The sequence below is a fragment of the Carassius auratus genome, chromosome 39 (assembly GCF_003368295.1).
Source record: "Carassius auratus strain Wakin chromosome 39, ASM336829v1, whole genome shotgun sequence".
In the NCBI taxonomy this organism is placed as follows: Eukaryota; Metazoa; Chordata; class Actinopteri; order Cypriniformes; family Cyprinidae; genus Carassius; species Carassius auratus.
Genome location: NC_039281.1, coordinates 8191001 through 8198706, shown reverse-complemented (window position 1 = coordinate 8198706; position 7706 = coordinate 8191001).

Here is a 7706-nt window from a genome sequence, read left to right as displayed (position 1 = left end):
TCAGTTCAAGTTGTGTTCTTCTCAAGTTATCAAACTCCTGTCAATCCAGAGGAACAGAAATTAAGTCTTGTGCATGGATATATAGTATATCAGGGCTTTAACAAATGTTTCAATCTGATATTTATCAGACGTTTTATCACTGGGAAGACGAAGCGATTGATTGGGAGATGAATGAGTGGCATACGAGACACCTGTATGTGTCCTTTGAAGTTGCTTGGAGGCATCAGGACTGATTTCCTTGATGTTTGCCCTGTACTGTCCACTTATGATCAGATTACACAAAACAGATGTTAATACCAGGTCTAAATGGGGTCACTGGACGTTCTGCAGTATTTTTGTCTTCCTTTCAGGGAGTTTAAAGGGATAGTTCACCCAAATATGAACTGTCAAGGTGGTCCAAGCCAGTATGAATTTCTTTCTTCCATAATATGACAAAAATACCATTGAAGTCAACAACTTTGGTCTCCAACATCCTTCGAAATATCCACTTTTGTGTTTGGAGGGTGAGGGTGAACTGTCCCTTTAAGATACATGGACATAGGGTACATAGCACTAATGCTGGTCGGTGGTTGTCCTGTTTTCTTCTCCAGATTTGGAACGGGGTTAAATGGGGTCACCGTGTGTTTCTTTTCCAGTGGATTGGCAGAGGGATTGGTCTCAGGTGGACAGCAGGACACAGCTCCCCAGAGGAATACAGGACAAGAGACACGGGCCGGGACGATTCGGCTCATCTCCTTTACTCTTCAGAGTTCAGCAGAGTGGAAGCTTGTACAAACATCTCCAATCACAAGCATGAGATCGCATACAAACACACACACACACACACACACACACACACACACACACACACACACACACACACACACACACACACACACACACACACACACACAAAGAACAAATTTGCTTTTGCTGATGCACTTGAGATGCTTTAGAAATTATGCTCCAGGGAACGCACTTTTTGGAAAAAGTCGATCTTTCTAATATGCAGAAAAAAGCAATGGAAACAGCATATCAAGCTAGGCTGCACTTTCTTGTATTTTTACAGCCTTTTTTTCAATGTAATGTTTCATATTTTAGAGGAATGTTCACTGCTGACGCTTGATTTATTGAAATAGAGTTAGCTCTGGTCCTCAAATGGGACTTTTCAATGTTTGTACTTTCCTGACAGATTTTCAGTGACTCTTTTTGTGGTTCACATCATTACAGTAGTAGGTGGGACAAGTGACTATAAGTTATTGAATCATTCATTCGGCCTGTTGTTCAAAAACACACTGCTTCGCTCAGAAACACCACTATTGTGTGTAACACTGTTTATTCGGCCGTGACTTCCATTAGAAGGGATGAAACGATTACCGGTTTGATGGTAAATTATGATAAAATTCCCCGGGGTTAGTATAACCGTTTCATAATTTTCATAATCATTAAAGCTGAATTTAATTACCGGCGATTTGAACAACCCCAAAACAGCTCTAAATCTCAACAGGAAACAGCTCTAAATCTGCTGTTCCATAAGCGCCACCTGCTGTCAGAGAGCAGATTTACATTCAGCCTGTTTTTTTGTTTTGTTTTCGTTTTTGTTTCTTTGACCAAAAAAATAGTTTGCATGCCCTGCTGTAAATTTTGACCGGTTGATGAAAAATCAGCACATTTAAACAATTTGGATAAGACTTCTTGAATTATTTATGGAGCAGAAAAAAACACAATTTATTAATAAATTACAATCTTGACTGAACTCTTTTCTGTGTATAAAGGCTGTAATGTGTGGTTTGCCATTTTATGAAACTTTGTCAATGCTTTATTTGGTACATGTTAGATAAAACATTGTCAGTCATGTTATAATTTAAAAATTTGTTTTAGTGTTTGTGCAAACAAAATGCAATTTAATTTGTTTGTTGATTTTAAATATAAGACTTGGTGAAACAATTTATGTGTCACATTTTAACAACACCGTGATAATACTGATAACCATGATCATTTTGGTCACTATAATCGTGATGATACATTTTTTCATTGTTTAATATCTATCTATTAGTTGACGTTAGTTGATGCATCAGCTACTAAAAACTAACAATACTAAATAATTTGCAATCAGAGGTGTAAAGAAGAGTAGCTGCAGATACCTTACAGCAAAAACGACTCCATTATAAGTTACAAGTCACCAATTCCAACACGACTTGAGTAAAAGTCATTAAGCTCAAATGCTCAAAAAGGGCAAAGTAAACCAATATCCTTCAAAAAGCCCTCAGCCATGTCCTCATCTCATATATGAAACACCTGTGATGCACTCGCAGTCATGTTAAGTAGCCTTGTTAACAAGTTTGGGTGAGTAAGGGTAAAATGCACAGGATCTAGTACCTTCAATGCCCTGTAGGTGGCAATACCACTTCTTCAGGAGCAGAAAAAGTGCTGCATAAGAAATTAGCAGCTTGCAAAACATAACAAAAGGTTAGGTGATTATATTCCTCATCAAAAATGTTTTGGACATACTGTATACTCTATACTCAAAAATGAAGTCAAGTTGAGTATAAAAGTGATTATTTTTGACACTAGTGGCGAGTATTTTCCTGAGCGCTGTTTTCTCAAACATCTCTGATTGGCCATTGTGTGCTCGCACTCAACAGAAATGTCTGTGATTGGCTACAATGATCTCTGCTTCATGCTTGGTACATTTGACAACATTATCTGAACCTCAGTAAAACTGCGACGTAGAAAAAAGATTAAGTACAGTAATTAGTCATTTACTCATACTTTACACCACTGTAAGCAATACTTTTGTTTTAGTAAATTCTCTAAGTAAAAAAATTCCCCAAAGCTTTCATCCTGTCAGTACCTTTTCAAAAGGACCATTTCTGTCCGTATTTAGCCAAAAAGGGTGCATATAAGTAACTGAAAAGGGACCACCACAATGACATCTTTTGTACCTTTTTTTCTTCTTCTGAGAGTGTATTTATTCATCTTTGTAAATGCTAGTTAATATAATACCACTGTAGTGTTAGTTCAAGTTTGCTCAAATCCATAAATTATTACAGATACAATCTTTGGTCTTCACTGTAAAAAATGACTGTGATTTTAACGGTAAAGAACTGTGAAAATGCTACAGTACAAACCTGTTTACTGGTTAACGGTAATTTCCTGTAAACTTTACAGGGAAAAACCGTAAACTTACGTTCCCAGAATTCTCTGCGTTGCATTTAAAATTTTGTTTGAATCTGATGTTTTTTTCTTTGAAATAACTATGTTTCTTCTTAATTTTTTCTCATCTTTTATGTTTATAAGGTTTGTATGTTACATAAAATGTTAAATTAATGTTTATTGCATATTTCAGTTTAATGAGTCTCACCATGATGGTGTTTAGTGCTTGTGTGAATGACACCGTGCACCTTCTATGTATCTTATTATTAAAAAGCTGCTTGTGATGGGCTTTGTTTCACCGCGTGACTTTCTCATCACCACCTGCTTTTGGTGGTTACCAGTGTAATACAAAGGTACAAAACAGATTTCAGTACTTCAGTAAGTTCGTATATGAATATTATTTCGGTTAAATTATGGTATTAAACTGTAAATATAAAGTAAATCCGTTCAACCTACAACAGTGTAACTGAATTTTTTACGGTATAAAACCATTAAACAAAAAACGGTTTTACCGTTATTTTTTACGGTATAATTATGGCAACCACAGCTGCCGGTTTTTTACCGTATATTTTACGGAATATTTTTAACAGTGTTTTTAAAGTATTAGTAAATGTTGAAGCAAACATTAAAATTAATCAATGCATTAGAAGTATTTTTCGTGTTCACTAATGCAATTCACTAAAGTTGTTGCAAAATGTTTCTGGCGGTTACATAAACCCAATAGATAATTTTTGCTCGTGCTATAGTTAACACATTCAGCAGCACTTCACATCCTGGGCCTTTGGACTGAATTAACCTGAAATAAACAGAAAAATACACAGAGTAAAGTCTGAAGCAATCATATGTTACAGATTTCCACAGACGTCTCTAATCATCTTGAATGGGTTGTGTTCGCTCAACTATTTTTCTTTTGACAGGCACAAGATGCAGTTACGGATTTTTATTTAATGAATTATTAAAAGTGCAAAGAAGTCAAATCACAAAGCTTTAGGCAACTGGGTGTCCTCTGTCTCTCCTGTAATTCAAACACATAATTAGTTTCTAATTCATTTCAAGGGTTTATCTCATTGATCCATCATCATTAATGTAGGGTGTAATTGTCTTTTTCAATCCATCAGTGTTAGAAAGCAGCACCCTTTTCTTTGTATTCGCAATTTGTGGGGTTTTAATCATGGAAGCACATAAACATCAGGTGATTTCAACGGTTTGAAGAATCAAACGTGGATTGTTATATTGGGTTACGCCGTTACGCTTTACAGCAAGAACTGTTTAAAGGAAAAAAGCCAAGGAAAATTAAGTTGGCATACAGCATGACTTTGCTTTCAGCTTTGTCTCAATGTTTACAGCAATACGATAAAAATCGATCATGATTCCTTCTTCGCCAGTGCTGGCTTTGGAAATAATGAAAGTTGTGTGTGTGAGCTGCTCCTCTGAATGCAAACACACCGCTGGGAAAACACAGACAACATCCAGAAGAGACAGACACGGCCAAAGATTTCAAACCCGGCCAGCACACTGCTCAATCGTTTTTATTGATCTTGAAGGGATTTATAAATCACAGTTTGGGATGAACTTTGAAAAAAAAGAGAGGACGCCACTGAGATTATTCCAGTGCTAAATTCAGATTCGGAGAGCTGACATTTCCGAACAAGTTATGAATATTGTGATATGTTTACCATCTAAAAGAACAATCTCTCATTTTTCATCATAACCAAAATGAAATGTCTATGACATGTAAACACAATAAAAGTGCACAAGCAAGCTGTCCATTTACTCCCAGTTATGGAGGTCATGGATTATTATTATCCAATCCTTAAGGTTCACTTAATGTTAGGGTCCTTCCTTGATGATTTGTGTTTTTTACTTTAAAGCTGCGGTAGGGAACTTTTGACGCTCTAGCGGTTAATAAACAGAACTGCTTGCGTCTTGCGGAAGAACATCGTAGCCGGATCTACTTCTCTCTGTTTATGTCTATGAAGAATCACAAAGGTACTGGGTTACTCCGCCGCGGTACCCCCGAAGCAATCTAAAATAGTCCCAATATAAACACTTATTATAGGTGTACCCTAGTGATTCAGGACAAGCTAAAAACACGGTTTGGAAAATGGATTCATGGTGTACTCACTTATAATGTTCATTTTTCTACATTTTGAACACAAGGCTCTGATTGGTTGTTTCTTAACGGGAGCGGTGTATTTTCTGCAAATGGCAATAGGACACTGGGAGGAGCCAGAGGAGCTTGATTTTTTCACAGATTATCTGTCTCATATTCTACTGTCAGGACATAATGACAGTTTTAATAAATATGTAAAAAATATTTCTTTTACAAAAGTTCCCTACTACACCTTTAAAATATAAGTTTCAGAATCCTTAAAATAAGACGAATAGCTTCTATTTCTTTATGACACTCCTCTCAAACAACTTCTATTTCCGGGAGTATGTTGAGCGGGTACGAAAATCAGCAAAAAGTGTGGATCGCTTCATGTCATCAACAAAACCACGTGAACATATTTACTGTAATTAAACAATGAATTACACTCTTCAGAGTCGCAAAAATACACAAAGTACAGCTCTTTTAAATAAATGCTCTTTTTATAGTGTCAAAGGATGTTTTAAGCTACAAAACTTGTAAGAGTTTTGCCGTCTTAATAGTATAGAGATGTCAAAAACATCAAGGAAAATAGATTTTTTTTTTTATGTCATGACCCCTTTAAGATTTTTATTTCACACTTGGTTTCAACATTTCAGGCTGGAAAAATGGTGAGTTTTGTCCTGGGCCTCGTAAAGTGAGGTTCACATGGTAAAGTCCACTCACAGGACACGATGAAAAGAGGCTCACCCATAAAACGTATGTCCCTAGTCACCACTATCCAATTTTGCCTGACATTTTCTAGGATGACATCCTTGACATCCTCGCTGCGAGATGAACTAAACAGGTGCAAGCCGCGCTGCATCGCACTCTGTGAAGTGAAAGATGGATTTAAAATGGTAAAAGCTACTGAGATTTACACTACAACCTGTCACCTTGTCTCATCTCCGAACCTATTTCTATTTAAAGTCTAGCGGAAAGGGAACAAATTACCGCCATGCGTGTTTAAATATGCAGAGCGGTATTTCACACACATATGGGAAGTCATATAAGCTCAGTTAAAAAGCTGTGAAACGACGGTCTTTGCTGTATTCAACAGAAGCCAGAATTAATGTAATGAGTGGATTGCATCACTTCAGCAGATATTCAGATGCATTGGCTCTGATGGAGATGTGGGTGGTGTATTGAGATGGATCGCTGTGTGATGATATAGCTGGATCAATGCACAGTCTGGGATTGAACACGGACGGATGAGGGCTGTATTATAGCACTCTGCCCTTTCGGCATGGGGCCGCTGGCTCTTTTTTTAAATGAACTCCTTCTAGCTCGCCTCGGCAAATAGATGTAATTGATTTCCCCCCAGCACCGTGATTATATGGGCTTAGTGTAAATATTTTGCGACCGGTCTAAAATGCGATGTGCTCGTTGCAGCGGGTTTGCAAATGTCAGCTGAAGCAAATGAACACGGTCGACCTGTGTGTGCATCACATAAAACATTTCAGTGGTGCACGATTAGTTTAAATTACTTCTCGTGATGAGTAACATCAATATTTGTGTTACTAAGTGCACTTTATAGACTGCGATGTGTACTTGTTTTACTTGTTTGCTTTTTGCAGGCTAAAGATAGGAATGAACAGGTGAACGACTGGAGACTGGAGAATGAGCTAAAAAATTAAAATTAAAATTAAAATTAAAATTAAAAGGAAGGGGAAAAATTATTTTTGCTTGAATACGGGCCTTTTTGGGTCTTGCCCAACAAGACAGGAACCGACATTGTAATAGCTGAAGAACAACACTAGTTTTAAAGGGGTCATGACATGGGTTTTTTTATTTTATTATTATGGTCCCCTAGGTGCAATTATAGTATTACTATAGTTAAAAAAAAAAAAACGTTTAAAATGTAGTGAATTATGACATTTTCCCACCCTGTTTCTCATCCTTTGATTCAAACAGTCTGTTTTGGGTTGTTTCCCCTTTAAGAGTTCAGTGTTAACGCCCACTGTTATGATTGGCTAACGACATTTGACGGAACATTTGCGGATTGAGCGTAACTGTTTAGTAGCGAGTGATGCATTCGAAGCGATGGCTCTTGCAATGATAAAACCTTATATGTTTGAGCCGGAATCAGATGAGGAATCAGAGGAAAATGAACCATCACCACAACAACGAAGACTGGATCAGCCCGTGTCCACATGGAAAGTGAAACTATTTTGAATTAATAAAAAAATTGTAACCCGAGACACTTGAAAACGGTTTATTGTTGCATAATTATTCTATAGTTTAATATGCTAACAGTTCAACATTATTTACCTAATTTCAATGAAATGATAGGGTGTACTGCGGACAAAAATGCATACACAGGCCATATTTGAAGATGCAGCATTGATAAGGCAACATTTTTAAACTTCTATTACATGTAGGCCTACTAGAAAGGCGACATATTTTCAAGATTCTCTTATACAAATAAACTGCATCCATTTTT